Raw genomic sequence first — 16,030 nt, 5'->3', positions numbered from 1 at the left:
CGGCCAGGCAGGTTCCTGGGAGCTAACCTTGTCTGCTCAGCATTTAATAAATGTAGCACTAATTGTGCTTGAGCTATAACAAATTAAATACCTGAACTGGCTAGGGGTTTGTTGAGTGTCACATTTAACTGCATGTTAGAAATAAGTAAAAAGAATGGTCCAAAAAGTAAAGAGAAGAGATCATCGCCCTTCACAAACAAGGAACAAGATACAAAAAGATGGCAGCATTGATCTGTTTTATTTGAGGTTAACCCTTGGAGTTCGACTGCAGCATTCATTTCCACTGAGAAGTAATCCCTGGGATCACTTATGCACATTTGGACATATCCTTTTTGCACTAATACACTGTTTTTTGTTTGATTTATTTTTGTTTGTGTTTTAACAGGTTAATAATTTTCTTTTTGTGTATTTAAATTTTGACAATAAACCTGGATTTGCAATGGGATTTGAATGATTTTGATTACAACTATATATAGGTGGAAATCAGACTCTGCACAATCACTCTACTCAAACACTTCACACACACCCTATACAACCAGTACAGACACGTGCCACACAAACACTTTGTATACAAACACAACACCTTTACACACAATATTACATGCCACACTAACATCCACATATAACACAGACCTACCCAATAAAAAACATACGGCGATTACGAGTTTTGCGTTAGCCTTCGAAAGCAGCGTTGAGAGGTCCCAACGTTGCTTTTTTCCTAACGCTGGTATTACGAGTCTGGCAGGTACAGGTGTACCGCTCACTTTTTTTCCGCGACTCGAACATACCGCAAATCCATTTACGTCAATTGCGTATCCTTATCTTTTCAATGGGATTTGCCTAATGCCGGTATTACGAGTCTTGGAAAAAGTGAGCGGTAGACCCTCTCCTGTCAAGACTCCTACCGCATTTAAAAGTCAGTAGTTAAGAGTTTTATGGGCTAACGCCGTAACATAAAACTCTTAACTAAAATGCTAAAAAGTACACTAACACCCATAAACTACCTATTAACCCCTAAACTGAGCCCCCCCCCACATCGCAAACACTTAAATAAAAATGTTAACCCCTAATCTGCCGACTGGACATCGCCGCCACTTTAATAAATATATTAACCCCTAAACCGCCGCACTCCCGCCTCACAAACATTAGTTACATTTTATTAACCCCTAATCTGCCGTCCCTAACATCGCCGACACCTACCTACATTTATTAACCCCTAATCTGCCGCCCACAACGTCGCCACAACTATATTAAATGTATTAACCCCTAAACCTAAGTCTAACCCTAACCCTAACACCCCCCTAACTTAAATATAATTTAAAATAATCTAAATAAAATAACTTTAATTAACTAAATTATTCCTATTTAAAACTAAATACTTACCTATAAAATAAACCCTAAGCTAGCTACAATATAACTAATAGTTACATTGTAGCTAGCTTAGGGTTTATTTTTATTTTACAGGTAACTGTATTTATTTTAACTAGGTACAATAGTTATTAAATAGTTATTAACTATTTTATGGCTACCTAGCTAAAATAAATACAAATTTACCTGTAAAATAAAAATAAACCTAAGTTACAATTACACCTAACACTAAACTATAATTAAATTAATTCCCTAAACAAATTGGAGTTAGAAAAAAAGTCACACAAATTAAAACATAAATCTTTATTAAGAAATGTTAAAACAATGGGTGTATTAAAACTAAAATGCTGGCAGCAATTCAATAAAAATGTGAGTTGAATTGGAAAACACTCTAGGTAAATAGTAGAATCAACACTTGGTGGCTGTAGGAAACGTAATGTATAAGCTAAGAGACCTCAAAGGTTAAAAGTGTGAAAAATTTTGGGAAAACCCAATGGTAATGGGTAAAACCTATGTCCTATAACAAGGGTCAACTCTTGCACCTATATGGAAATATTGGGCCTAAATAAAAAGATTGAAATAATTCATATTGCAAGCTATTTAATCTTCATATAGTGTCCGATTAATATAAATGATATTATATTATTACACTAATGGAGGTATCAGGCTGTATAGCCTAGTACTACTATTAGGTTAAGAATGCCGCTATACAATGATGCCAAAATTAACACTTTCTGGTCATTTAGTGAAGTTGCATAAAGCCTCCACTTAAATCCTGGCCTTATTAGTGCGATCTATATATTGCAGATAAAAATTCAAACTAGCGTATAGGGTGTGGAATGTTTTGCATAGATCACTATGTTATTAGGCAGTTACAAATTGGAACATGATTGTTTGTATCATATATTCTGGTAACACTGTTCAAATAATTAGTATACTATGTATCACGCACTCACAATTATTATTGCATTCACCCTAGTGAAGTGTTAGATGTAATTGTAACTTAGGTTAGGTTTTATTTTACAGGTAAATTTGTCTTTATTTTAACTAGGTAGCTATTAAATAGTTAATAACTATTTAATAAGTATTCTACCTAGTAAAATAAATACAAAATTGCCTGTAAAATAAAAATAAATCCTAAGCTAGCTACAATGTAACTATTAGTTATATTGTAGCTATCTTACTGCTAGATTTGGAGATTTGTCGGTAAGGACCCGCGTAGCTAACGCCGGCTTTTTTCTGGCCGCACCATAAAAATAACTCTGGTATTGAGAGTCCACAGAATCGCTGCGTTAGGCTCCAAAAAAGGAGCGTAGAGCATTTTTAACGCAACTTCAACTCTCGATACCAGAGTTGCTTACGGACGCGGCCAGCCTCAAAAACGTGCTCGTGCACGATTCCCCCATAGAAAACAATGGGGCTGTTTGAGCTGAAAAAAACCTAACACCTGCAAAAAAGCCGCGTTCAGCTCTTAACGCAGCCCCATTGTTTTCTATGGGGAAACACTTCCTACGTCTGCACCTAACACCCTAACATATACCCCGAGTCTAAACACCCCTAACCTTACACTTATTAACCCCTAATCTGCCGCCCCTGCTATCGATGACCCCTGCATTTTATTTTTAACCCCTAATCTGCCGCTCCGTAAACCGCCGCTACTTACATTATCCCTATGTACCCCTAATCTGCTGCCCCTAACACCGCCGACCCCTATATTATATTTATTAACCCCTAATCTGCTCCCCACAACGTCGCCTCCACCTGCCTACACTTATTAACCCCTAATCTTCCGAGCGGACCGCACCGCTACTATAATAAAGTTATTAACCCCTAATCCGCCTCACTAACCCTATAATAAATAGTATTAACCCCTAATCTGCCCTCCCTAACATCGCCGACACCTAACTTCAATTATTAACCCCTAATCTGCCGACCGGAGCTCACCGCTATTCTAATAAATGTATTAACCCCTAAAGCTAAGTCTAACCCTAACACTAACACCCCCCTAAGTTAAATATAATTTTAATCTAACGAAATTAATTAACTCTTATTAAATAAATTATTCCTATTTAAAGCTAAATACTTACCTGTAAAATAAACCCTAATATAGCTACAATATAAATTATAATTACATTGTAGCTATTTTAGGATTAATATTTATTTTACAGGCAACTTTGTAATTATTTTAACCAGGTACAATAGCTATTAAATAGTTAAGAACTATTTAATAGTTACCTAGTTAAAATAATTACAAAATTACCTGTAAAATAAATCCTAACCTAAGTTACAATTAAACCTAACACTATACTATCATTAAATTAAATAAAATACCTACAATTACCTACAATTAAACCTAACACTACACTATCAATAAATTAATTAAATACAATTCCTACAAATAACTACAATGAAATAAACTAATTAAAGTACAAAAAATAAAAAAGAACTAAGTTACAAAAAATAAAAAAATATTTACAAACATAAGAAAAATATTACAACAATTTTAAACTAATTACACCTACTCTAAGCCCCCTAATAAAATAACAAAGCCCCCCAAAATAACAAAATGCCCTACCCTATTCTAAATTACTAAAGTTCAAAGCTCTTTTACCTTACCAGCCCTGAACAGGGCCCTTTGCGGGGCATGCCCCAAGAAGTTCAGCTCTTTTGCCTGTAAAAAAAAACATACAATACCCCCCCCAACATTACAACCCACCACCCACATACCCCTAATCTAACCCAAACCCCCCTTAAATAAACCTAACACTAAGCCCCTGAAGATCTTCCTACCTTATCTTCACCATACCAGGTTCACCGATCCGTCCTGTAGTGCTCCTCCGATGTCCTGATCCAAGCCCAAGCGGGGGGCTGAAGAGGTCCATGATCCGGCTGAAGTCTTCATCCAAGCGGGGCAGAAGAGGTCTTCCATCCGATTGAAGTCTTCATCCAGGCGGCATCTTCTATCGTCATCCATCCGGAGCGAAGGGGCAGCATCCTGAAGACCTCTGACGCGGAACATCCATCCTGCCCGACGACTGAACGACGAATGACGGTTCCTTTAAATGACGTCATCCAAGATTGGAATCAGCCAATCAGAATCAAGTTCAATCCGATTGGCTGATTCAATCAGCCAATCAGATTGAGCTCGCATTCTATTGGCTGTTCCGATCAGCCAATAGAATGCAAGCTCAATCTGATTGGCTGATTGGATCAGCCAATCGGATTGATCTTGATTCTGATTGGCTGATTCCATCAGCCAATCAGAATATTCCTACCTTGATTCCGATTGGCTGATAGAATCCTATCAGCCAATCGGAATTCGAGGGACGCCATCTTGGATGACGTCATTTAAAGGAACCGTCCTTCGTCGTTCAGTCATCGGGCAGGATAGATGTTCCGCGTCGGAGGTCTTCAGGATGCTGCCGCTTCGCTCCGGATGGATGACGATAGAAGATGCCGCCTGGATGAAGACTTCAATCGGATGGAAGACCTCTTCTGCCCCGCTTGGATGAAGACTTCAGCCGGATCATGGACCTCTTCAGCCCCCCGCTTGGGCTTGGATCAGGACATCAGAGGAGCACTTCAGGACGGATCGGTGAACCTGGTATGGTGAAGATAAGGTAGGAAGATCTTCAGGGGCTTAGTGTTAGGTTTATTTAAGGGGGGTTTGGGTTAGATTAGGGATATGTGGGTGGTGGGTTGTAATGTTGGGGGGGGTATTGTATGTTTTTTTTTTACAGGCAAAAGAGCTGAACTTCTTGGGGCATGCCCCGCAAAGGGCCCTGTTCAGGGCTGGTAAGGTAAAAGAGCTTTGAACTTTAGTAATTTAGAATAGGGTAGGGCATTTTGTTATTTTGGGGGGCTTTGTTATTTTATTAGGGGGCTTAGAGTAGGTGTAATTAGTTTAAAATTGTTGTAATATTTTTCTTATGTTTGTAAATATTTTTTTATTTTTTGTAACTTAGTTCTTTTTTATTTTTTGTACTTTAGTTAGTTTATTTCATTGTAGTTATTTGTAGGAATTGTATTTAATTAATTTATTGATAGTGTAGTGTTAGGTTTAATTGTAGGTAATTGTAGGTATTTTATTTAATTAATTTAATGATAGTATAGTGTTAGGTTTAATTGTAACTTAGGTTAGGATTTATTTTACAGGTAATTTTGTAATTATTTTAACTAGGTAACTATTAAATAGTTCTTAACTATTTAATAGCTATTGTACCTGGTTAAAATAATTACAAAGTTGCCTGTAAAATAAATATTAATCCTAAAATAGCTACAATGTAATTATTCGTTATATTGTAGCTATATTAGGGTTTATTTTACAGGTAAGTATTTAGCTTTAAATAGGAATAAGTTATTTAATAAGAGTTAATTTATTTAGTTAGATTTAAATTATATTTAACTTAGGGGGGTGTTAGGGTTAGGGTTAGACTTAGCTTTAGGGGTTAATACATTTATTAGAATAGCGGTGAGCTCCGGTCAGCAGATTAGGGGTTAATAATTGAAGTTAGGTGTCGGCGATGTTAGGGAGGGCAGATTAGGGGTTAATACTATTTATTATAGGGTTAGTGAGGCGGATTAGGGGTTAATAACTTTATTATAGTAGCGGTGCGGTCAGCTCGGAAGATTAGGGGTTAATAAGTGTAGGCAGGTGGAGGCGACGTTGTGGGGGGCAGATTAGGGGTTAATAAATATAATATAGGGGTCGGCGGTGTTAGGGGCAGCAGATTAGGGGTACATAGGGATAATGTAAGTAGCGGCGGTTTACAGAGCGGCAGATTAGGGGTTAATAAGTGTAGGCAGGTGGAGGTGACGTTGAGGGGGGCAGATTAGGGGTTAATAAATATAATACAGGGGTCGGCGGTGTTAGGGGCAGCAGATTAGGGGTACATAAGGATAACGTAGGTGGCGGTCGGCAGATTAGGGGTTAAAAAATTTAATCGAGTGGCGGCGATGTGGGGGGACCTCAGTTTAGGGGTACATAGGTAGTTTATGGGTGTTAGTGTACTTTAGAGTACAATAGTTAAGAGCTTTATGAACCGGCGTTAGCCCAAAAAGCTCTTAACTACTGACTTTTTTCTGCGGCTGGAGTTTTGTCGTTAGATTTCTAACGCTCACTTCAGCCACGACTCTAAATACCGGAGTTAGAAAGATCCCATTGAAAAGATAGGATACGCAATTTACGTAAGGGGATCTGCGGTATGGAAAAGTCGCGGCTGAAAAGTGAGCGTTAGACCCTTTTTTGAGTGACTCAAAATACCGGAGTTAGCCTAAAACCAGCGTTAGGAGCCTCTAACGCTGGTTTTCACGGCTAACGCCAAACTCCAAATCTAGGCCTTAGGGTTTATTTTATAGGTAAGTATTTAGTTTTAAATAGGAATAATTTATTTAGATTTATTTAAATTATATTTAAGATAGGGGGGTGTTGGGGTTAGGGTTAGACTTAGATTTAGGGGTTAATAACTTTAATATAGTTGTGGCGACGTTGGGGGCGGCAGATTAGGGGTTAATAAATTTAGGTAGGTGTTGGCGATGTTAGGGACGGCAGATTAGGGGTTAATAAAATGTAACTAGTGTTTGCGATGCGGGAGTGCGGTGGTTTAGGGGTTAATATATTTATATAGTGGCGGCGATGTCCGGTTCGGCAGATTAGGGGTTAAAAAATTTCTTTTAGCGTTTGCGATTGGGGGGGGGCTTCGGTTTAGGGGTTAATAGGTAGTTTATGGGTGTTAGTGTACTTTTTAGCACTTTAGTTAAGAGTTTTATGTTATGGCGTTAGCCCATAAAACTCTTAACTACTGACTTTTAAATGCGGTATCAGTCTTGACAGGAGAGGCTGTACCGCTCACTTTTTGTCAGACTCGTAATACCGGCGTTAGGCAAGTCCCATTGAAAATATAGGATACGCAATTGACGTAAGTGGATTTGCGGTATTTTCGAGTCTGGCCAAAAAAGTGAGCGGTACACCTGTACCTTCAAGACTCGTAATACCTGCGGGAGTTAAAACGCAGCGCTGGGACCTCTCAATGCTGCTTTTTAAGGCTAACGCAAGACTTGTAATCTAGCCGATAGTGATCTATGCAAAACATTTCACACCCTATACGCTATTCAACTCACATTTTTATTGAATTGCTGCCAGCATTTTAGTTTTAATACACCCATTGTTTTAACACGTCCTAATAAAGATTTATGTTTTAATTTGTGTGACTTTTTTTCTAACTCCAATTTATTTAAGGGTCTTGTTTGAGTGCTTATACAGTATCAATTCCTTGTTAAGTTTCTTTAACATTTTCCTATTGCTGTGCGTCTGATACTTAGCACCTAATAATAATTTGCGATTTATATAGCGCTTTTCTCCCTGTGAGACTCAAAGCACTTTACAAATATACTGTACCAACATAAGACATAAAAGTTAGGAGTTTCTGAAGGTCAGATAAGCGGACTGAATGCCTGATGGAAGAGGTGGGTCTTTAGCTTTTTTTTAAAAGTCTGTAAGGACGGTGCCTCTCTGATTGCGCATGGTAAAGAGTTCCAGAAAGTAGGGGCAGCGTGGCAGAATGCTCTGGAGCCTGAGTTTGTCCTTATTCTTGGCACTGAGAGGAGGGATGTGTTGGCTGACCTAAGTGAACGGGATGGGATGTAGGGTATCAGGAGCTCTTTCAGGTACTGTGGGCCTTGGTTGTTTAAGGCTAACCACACATTATTAATTATATTCCAAGGCCATTAGACCTTATATGAATGGTAATAGACCCTTTCTTTCTTTATCTCCAGTAAGTGGTGCCATCATCTCAAATTTACTCCTGATTCTAGACAGAGCCTGAACAAAAGATTGAATATCAGGGAACTCAGCGAGTCTCCTATGCAAAAAAACTGATAATGCCGAAATCTGTCCGCTTAAGGAACTAGCGGCAAGACCCTTCTCCAAACCATCTTAAAGAAAGAACAGAATCCTGGATACCTTCACCTTGTGCCAAGGATATCCATGCTCCTCACACCAGGACAAGTAAGTCCTCCACACCTTATGGTAGATGCAACAAGTGACTGGCTTCCTTGCCTAAATTTGAGTATCAATCACACTTTCTGAAAAACCTCTCTTGGCTAAGACTAGGCATTCAATCTCCATGCAGTCAGCCTTAGAGAATCTAGATTTCGATGTTGAAAGGGGCCCTGTGACAGCAGATGACATCCCCACCAGATCCGCAAACCACGTCCTCCGCGGCCACGAAGGAGCAATTAGAATGGCCGGGGCCCGCTCCTGTTTGATGCGTGCCATTATGCGAGGTAGAAGTGGTAACGGTGGAAAAATGTAAGCTAGGATGAATCCCCAAGGAACCACTACGGCATCTATCAGCTCCGCCTGGGGATCTCTGGACCTCAACCTGTATCGAGGTAGCTTGCAATTGAGTCTGGACGCCATGAGGTCTAGCTCCAGAGCACCCCATCTGTGACAAATCTCCGCAAACACCTCGGGGTGAAGAGACCATTCCCCCGGATGGAAGGATTGTCTGCTGAGAAAGTCCGCTTTCCAGTTGTCCACACCCGGAATGTGAATCGCTGAGAGCAAGCAGCCATGGGACTCCGCCCACTCCAGAATCCGAGACACCTCCCTCATCGTGAGGGAGCTCCTCGTAACCCCCTGATGGTTGATGTAAGCCACCGAGGTAATGTTGTCGGTCTGGAATCTGATGAAACCGACCGACCCCAGAGAAGGCTTTCAGGGCATTGTAGATTGCTCATAGTTCTAGGATGTTGATCGGAAGGAGAGACTCCTCCCTGGACCACTTTCCTTGTGCCATCCTGGCACCCCAAACAGCTCCCCATCCTGTCAGACTGGCGTCCGTGGTCACAATCTCCCAGACCGGTCGCACAAAGGATGTCCCCATGGACAGTTGCTCCGGATGAATCCACCAAGAGAGGGAGTTCGAGTCCGAGCATCCATGGACATCAGCTGTGATAGATCCGAATGATCGCCGTTTAACTGTCTCAACATGTACAATTGAAGAGGTCTGAGATGAAACCTGGCGAATGGGATGACATCTATGCTCTACACTATGAGACCTATCACCTCCATACATTAAGCCACCGACGGGCTTGTGGAAGACTGAAGGGCAAGACAGGCGGACACAAGCTTCCTGCGCCGCTGATCTGTGAGAAATATCTTCATGGACATAGATTCTATTATCGTACCCAGGAACTCCACCCTGTTGCTGGGAACCAGGGAACTCTTTCCTGCATTGATCTTCCAACGGTGAGTTTGAAGCAGAAGAAGAAGAGCCCTCGGATGATCCTCTGCGAGGCCGAGCGACAGCACCTGGACTAGAAAGTCGTCTAGGTAAGGTGCCACCGCAATGCCTCTGGATCTGGCCACTGCAAGCCAGAACCTTTGTGAAGACTCTCGCTGCCGTCGCCAGACCAAAAGAAAGGGCCACAAACTGGAAGTGTTGGTCCAGAAATGCAAATCTTAGGAACCTGAAGTGGTCTCTGTGAATTGGTACAAAAATGTAAGCGTCCTTCAAGTCTACAGTTGTCATGAACTGTTCCTCTTGAACTAGGGGCAGAAAAGATCTGATCGTTTCCATTTTGAACGATGGAACACTCAGAAACCTGTTTAAACACTTTAGGTCCAGAATCAGGCGGAACGTGCCCTCCTTCTTTGGAACCACAAAAAGATTGGAATAGTACCCTAGCCCCTTTCTGCTAGGGGTACTGGTACGATAACCACGAGAGAGGTGAGATCTCTCACACACTAGAAAGGCCTTTCTCTTCTCTGGTTTTGAAGACAGGTTTGACAGGAGGAATCTGCCCTCGGGCAGATGGGATCTGAACCCTATCCTGTAACCCTGGGAGACCACTTCTAGAACCCAAGGGTCCTGAACGTCCTGTAATCATGCGTCTGAGAATAGAGATAATATGCCCCCTACGTGATCCGGAGACCGGTTGGGGGCCGCCCCTTTATGCCGATTTCATCTTGGCAGGCTTCTTGCTCTGCTTAGACTTGTTCCAAGATTGAGCAGGCTTCCAAGATCCCTTGGACTGGTCCGCTTTTGCGGTGGGTTGCCGGCGCTGGGCCTTGTCCGCACGAAAGGGACGAAAAGTAGATGTTTTAGGCTTAGCTTTCTTATCCTGCAGTAGGAAAGCTCCCTTGTATCCCATAACTGTGGATTTAATTGAATCCAATCCTGGACCAAACAGGATCTTTCCTTGAAAAGGCAGGGACAACAGCCTCGCCTTAGAGGTCATCTCCGCAGACCAAGATTTTAGCCACAGAGCCCTGCGCGCTAAAACAGAAAACCCTGATACCTTCGCATTCAGGCGAATAATTTGCATATTGGCATCACAGATGAAAGAATTGGCGATCTTCAGCGCCTTAATCTTCTCCTGTATCTCGTCGATGGATGTCTCCCCCTCGACCATTTCACACAGGTATTCACACCAATATGTCGCAGCTCCAGCGACCGTCGCAACGGTCACTGCTGGCTGAAAAACAAACCCTGTGTGCCGAAACATCTTTCTCAACATGTTTTCCAGCTTTTTATCCAAGGGCACTTTAAACGATAACCTATCCTCGAGGGGAATAGTCGTCCGCTTCGCAAGCGTAGAGATAGCCCCATCCACCTTAGGGATGGTCCCCCACAGCTCAAGCTGAGAGTCCAGAACGGGGAACAGTTTTTTAAAAGAAGAAGAAGGGGAAAAGGAAGAACCTAATCGCTCCCATTCGTTCTTAATAATATTAGCCATCTTAACGGGAACCGGGAAATACTGAGGTACTACCCTGTCCTCGTATACCTTGTCAAGTTTAGGAATCTCAGGTTCCTCCGGTATCTTAGGTTCCGGAACCTCAAGAGTAGCAAGCACCTGCCAGTGCAGAAAGCGCAAATTTTCCATCCTAAACCTATAACCAGGCTCCTCCGGAGTTTTAGAGACACGGACTCTGACCCAGAAGGAGCCTCCTCTGAAGAGTCGGAGTGGGCCTCGTCATTGTATAGAGCCTCTGGATCTTCCATCGGCGAGGAAAAACCCTGGGCCGGGCCGCTATGATAAAGCCTACGCTTGTGCTTAGCAGAACATGGTAAGGCATAGATCACTTTCGAAACCGCAGATTCCAGTTGGTCCGGAAGTCTGACAGCCAACAAATCTATCCCGAAGGAGTAACGGTTGGACCCTGGGGTGCTGCATGTGCAACCGGAGATGAATGTAGGGAACGCACCTCCCGGGACGAAGAACCCTCAGATGTGGACAGCTCAGCAGTACTAGAAATCGTTTACATTTAGCTGTTGTAACTTTATCGAGGCATGTGGATCATAGTTGAACAGGCTGATCTACCAGAACCTCCTCACAATAAACACAGGAATGAGACTTTATTAAGGAAGGAGAGCCCTCCAACGCGACAGAGTCCTCCATTGCTTGCGCGTTTGGTTAGATTAACTTTATTTATTAAAAAGGCACCTTTATACCACCAATGGCCGGGGCACTCACCACCTCCTAGGACCCAGACTACAGAAACCGTTTCGTCTCCTGCGCCAGAGATCAACAGGAAGGATAGATAGCCACACCCAGTCACATGGAGTGCCTGGCAGGACCGCCCCTGCACTAGGGAAAACATGCCAAAATATGGCCTCGCAAAGTTCCCGCAAGTAACCTGAAAGTTCCACACATTACCAGAGCCTCATCTTGCACATAACGCAGCAATGAAACAATAAACAATATCATGTATAAACCCCCCTGTTCAATAATCCCCCTTCCAGGAATATTAACCCTTGATTCTGTAAAGATAAAAGGCACCACACTGTGACCCTGTCTTCTATGTTATCATTATTAATTAAAAATTAAAAGATCTTACCAGAATCTACGCCGTGGAACAGGAACATGGCCCATCAAGTGTGACAGGTTAGTAGCATCGTTCCTGACATGGACTTGAGTTAAGAAAGCAGGCAGCGAAACTCGTCAACGCTGATTGCTTATGGAGCTGTTAATATGAGTCGGGATGGTTTCGCAGGAAGACTCTCCCTGCATCTCCGGACTCTAACTTTCACCCAGGCTCTCACTGAGAGGCTGACAGGACTACTTAAAACTCCAGTCCCACTGTGAAGAGTACTACACTTCATAAGAGACTACTCCGAAACTCCGGCACTCCTCTGCCATCCTCCTGTGACGAAAGGCAAAGAATGACTGGGGGATGAGGGAAGTGGGGGAGATATTTAAGCCTTTGGCTGGGGTGTCTTTGCCTCCTCCTGGTGGCCAGGTTCTTAATTCCCACAAGTAATGAATGAAGCCGTGGACTCTCCTCCCCTTTAGATGGAAACACCAATGTTTACTTTCATGGTTGAGGCAAAGCAGGCTATTTTAAACCACTTTCTAATTTAAAACTATTATCACATTTTCTTTGTTCTCTTGGTATCTTTTGTTGAAAATCAAGGATGTAAGCACAGGAGCATGCATGTAACTGGAGCACTATATGGCAGCATGGAATGGAATGTTATCCATTTGCAAGAGCACTGTTTCCTGCCATGTAGTGCTCCTGACACATATCTTGATATGGCTTTAACAAAGAATACCATGGGAACCAAGCACATTTTAAAACAGAAGTACATTGAAAACGTTCTTGAAAATGTTTGCTCTGTATAAACCACACATTTTGGTTGTCATGTCCCTTTAATGCCAGAGCCTAAGCTCCCAATCAAGCCTTAAATAAATATCATGAAATCTTTTAAATTAAAGGGACATAATAGAGACAAAATAATATAATATGAACGTTAATTACTTTACCTGTAAATTTATACTGCAGTGCCTCGCCATTAACCCTTTCTTTTTAGTTTCTGAATTGTAAAGCTCAAACTCCCCACACACAATTCCTTTTATGGCTGTATCTATATCTATTGTTGTTTTGGTAGAATGCAAAAGTGAATAGGGATTATCTGCTGGAGCCTGCCTAGAAGCTGTGAACTCAGTTAAAATACAATGCCTGTGTCTCAACACTGATAAGGGGGGTGGAGTTAGCTGCTCCAGGCAGCTTAGCAATGTAATTCATTTTGCTTATGTTTTTAAAATTATTTTAAAATACTTGCCAGCAATTTTAAAAAAAATTTTATGCAAACTATTTTAAATTAATTAGCCCTTGTAGGATATGCACAGATCTCAACCTGTTTTATGGCACTTTAAACTCACCCACCACATAGAATTTTATAATATAATATAATACAATATATTATTTGATGGGGAAATGAAATATTTTTCAATGTTTGATTGTCAAACTTTTTTTTAGGAGACAAGGAGAGAGCGTATGAACATAGCTTCTTATATTCTTGAACTAACTAATTCAGAGGTACCATTATAAGAACCTGATGATTTCTGTTCATTCCCCCACAACATACTAATAAAAATGTCTGTTTGTTGTGCACTAGAATAATAAAACAAACAAAAAACAAAACCCTGCAATACCAAATCTAAAAATGCAACAATGGCCTGTAGATGGCGCCATTACATCATGTGAGTACTGAAAGGGGAAAAAACGTCACCTTCATAACTAAGATGGTTTGCTTTCTTTAATTAGTTAAACTGTATTGCTTGGAAACTTATCTCTTGCTAAAATACTTTAATGAATTGTTTAATAAAAACTAAAAGCATTAAGTGGTGTTGTTTACAAGTACAGTTTCAGCTTTTATAAAGAGAACAAGGGATTTAAAGAGCACTGAATACAATTTAATAATAGGAATCGGAGGGCTTAGGCATCTAGAATTACAATGCAATGTTACAGTTATTAGACCTAAGGTTTTTCATATTACATCTTTGTCTCTATATAATTAGATAACTGAGTTTTGCTTATGTGTTAAAAGTCACAAACTAAATAAACAAAGTAATATCCTTAAAGGGACAGTCTACAATAGAATTTTTATTGTTTTAAAAGATAGATAATCCCTTTATGACCCATTCCCCAGTTTTGCATAACTAACACAGTTATATTAATATACTTTTTACCTCTGTGCTTACCTTGTATCTAAGCATCTTCTGACAGCCCCCTGATCACATGACTTTTTATTTATTATATACTGACTTGCATTTAGGCCAATTAGTGCAGTGTCATCCACAACCCATGGGTGTGAGCACAATGTTATCTATACGGCACCCATGTGATATGCATATCCGGTAGGCGGAAACCAATAAAAAAAATGTAAATTAAAAAAAATTTGTGCTGAAGCAGGGACACCTACACACTGCTGCCGACACATTAATGTGTCACGACACACAGTTTGGGAAGCACTGCCCTACACCATCTCACAGAGCATGTATTGCTTCTGAAGACGTAATTTGTGTCACACAAGCCACTGCTTACTTTCTGAGGTGTGGTGTTTTAAACTGGTGCATGGGCCCTAAGAGCATATGTGCGTATGCTGTAGAAAAACAGGAATAACTTTTCTTAGAAGCATTTTCGCTAATGGAAGTATATCGCAAAACTGCTTCTATTTCAAATTGAAATGCACATATGCACATTTCATTTTAAATCTTTCCATCCCTTTAATGTATTAGAGCATTTTTATTTTTGCACTGTTGCATGCTTATAACTACTGTATGTATTTAACCCCTGCAATGCACTACTGAGACTTCAGTGCAGGGATAGGCACGCACCAAGACTGTGGTGGACATTTTCCAAAGTACAGATCTTAGTGAAGGACACCAAGGTATATTTCAAATTAAAAACATAAAAAACACTCTCTTTACCGAGAGGGTAGTGGATGCATTGTGGAAAAGCCATCCAGCAGAAGTGGTAGAGACAGTGAAGGAGTTTAAACATGCATGGGATCAGTGGCGTAGCGTGGGGGGGGGGGGGCACAGGCACATCATTTTTAGGGGCGCAAAATTTGCGCTCTCACTGTCTCATATCATCCCTCCTCCACTGCAGGCAGATACAGCATTAAGGGAGAAAACTTTGTTAAAAAAAAATGTATTATTATTTTTTTTATATATATATATATATATATATATATATATATATATATATATATATATATATAAATGTATTTTATTGTGTTAACTTGGGGGGGTATTGTAAGGGCTCTGTTGGCTCTCATGGCTCATCGTGCGATCTAAGCGGAGTGTGGACAAGAGAGACTCACTGCACTGTGCACACAGGAAGCGGATAACAGCTGCGCACTTCTGATGATTATTGCAGTGGGACAGCCGCAGGAAGACCCATCACCCGCCTCTGAAACGCAGTGAGTTACGATCATATGAACTCAGTAGAGGCATTTCAGTAACAAGTCTCCTGACATTGTTCTGTTGTATTCCGTGCACAGATCGTGCTGGTATTATTTGTTCCTTTAGTGCATGGAAAGGGAAGGAAACTTGTACTAAAGTTCAGCTTTGTTGACAAATGAGCCTTTGCGGATGAGCCACGCCCACTCAAATCCACCCCAAAACAAGCATATCAAATTCTAGAAGTATAAGCCATACTGATTGCTTAAAGGGATAGGGTAGTTTAATTAAGCTTTCATGATTTAGACAGAGCATGTAATTTTAAATTCACTTTTACTTTGTTTTCTTGGGTAACTTTGTTAAAAAAGGATATGTACATATCCTCAGCATCAGCAATGCACTACTGGGAGCTACCGGTTGATTGGTGGCTACACACATTTGTCTCTTGTCATCGGCTCACCAGATGTGT

At 41.0% G+C, this 16,030-nt stretch overlaps 1 protein-coding gene across 1 annotated transcript in view; it reads right to left on the bottom strand.

Moving 5' to 3' along the window:
- Positions 1–16,030, bottom strand: part of ADGB (androglobin) — a 693,780-nt gene that overhangs the window by 97,669 nt on the left and 580,081 nt on the right. The window lies entirely within an intron of this gene.

The sequence above is a fragment of the Bombina bombina genome, chromosome 4 (genome assembly GCF_027579735.1).
Source record: "Bombina bombina isolate aBomBom1 chromosome 4, aBomBom1.pri, whole genome shotgun sequence".
In the NCBI taxonomy this organism is placed as follows: Eukaryota; Metazoa; Chordata; class Amphibia; order Anura; family Bombinatoridae; genus Bombina; species Bombina bombina.
This window is presented reverse-complemented; position numbering and strand designations above follow the sequence as displayed.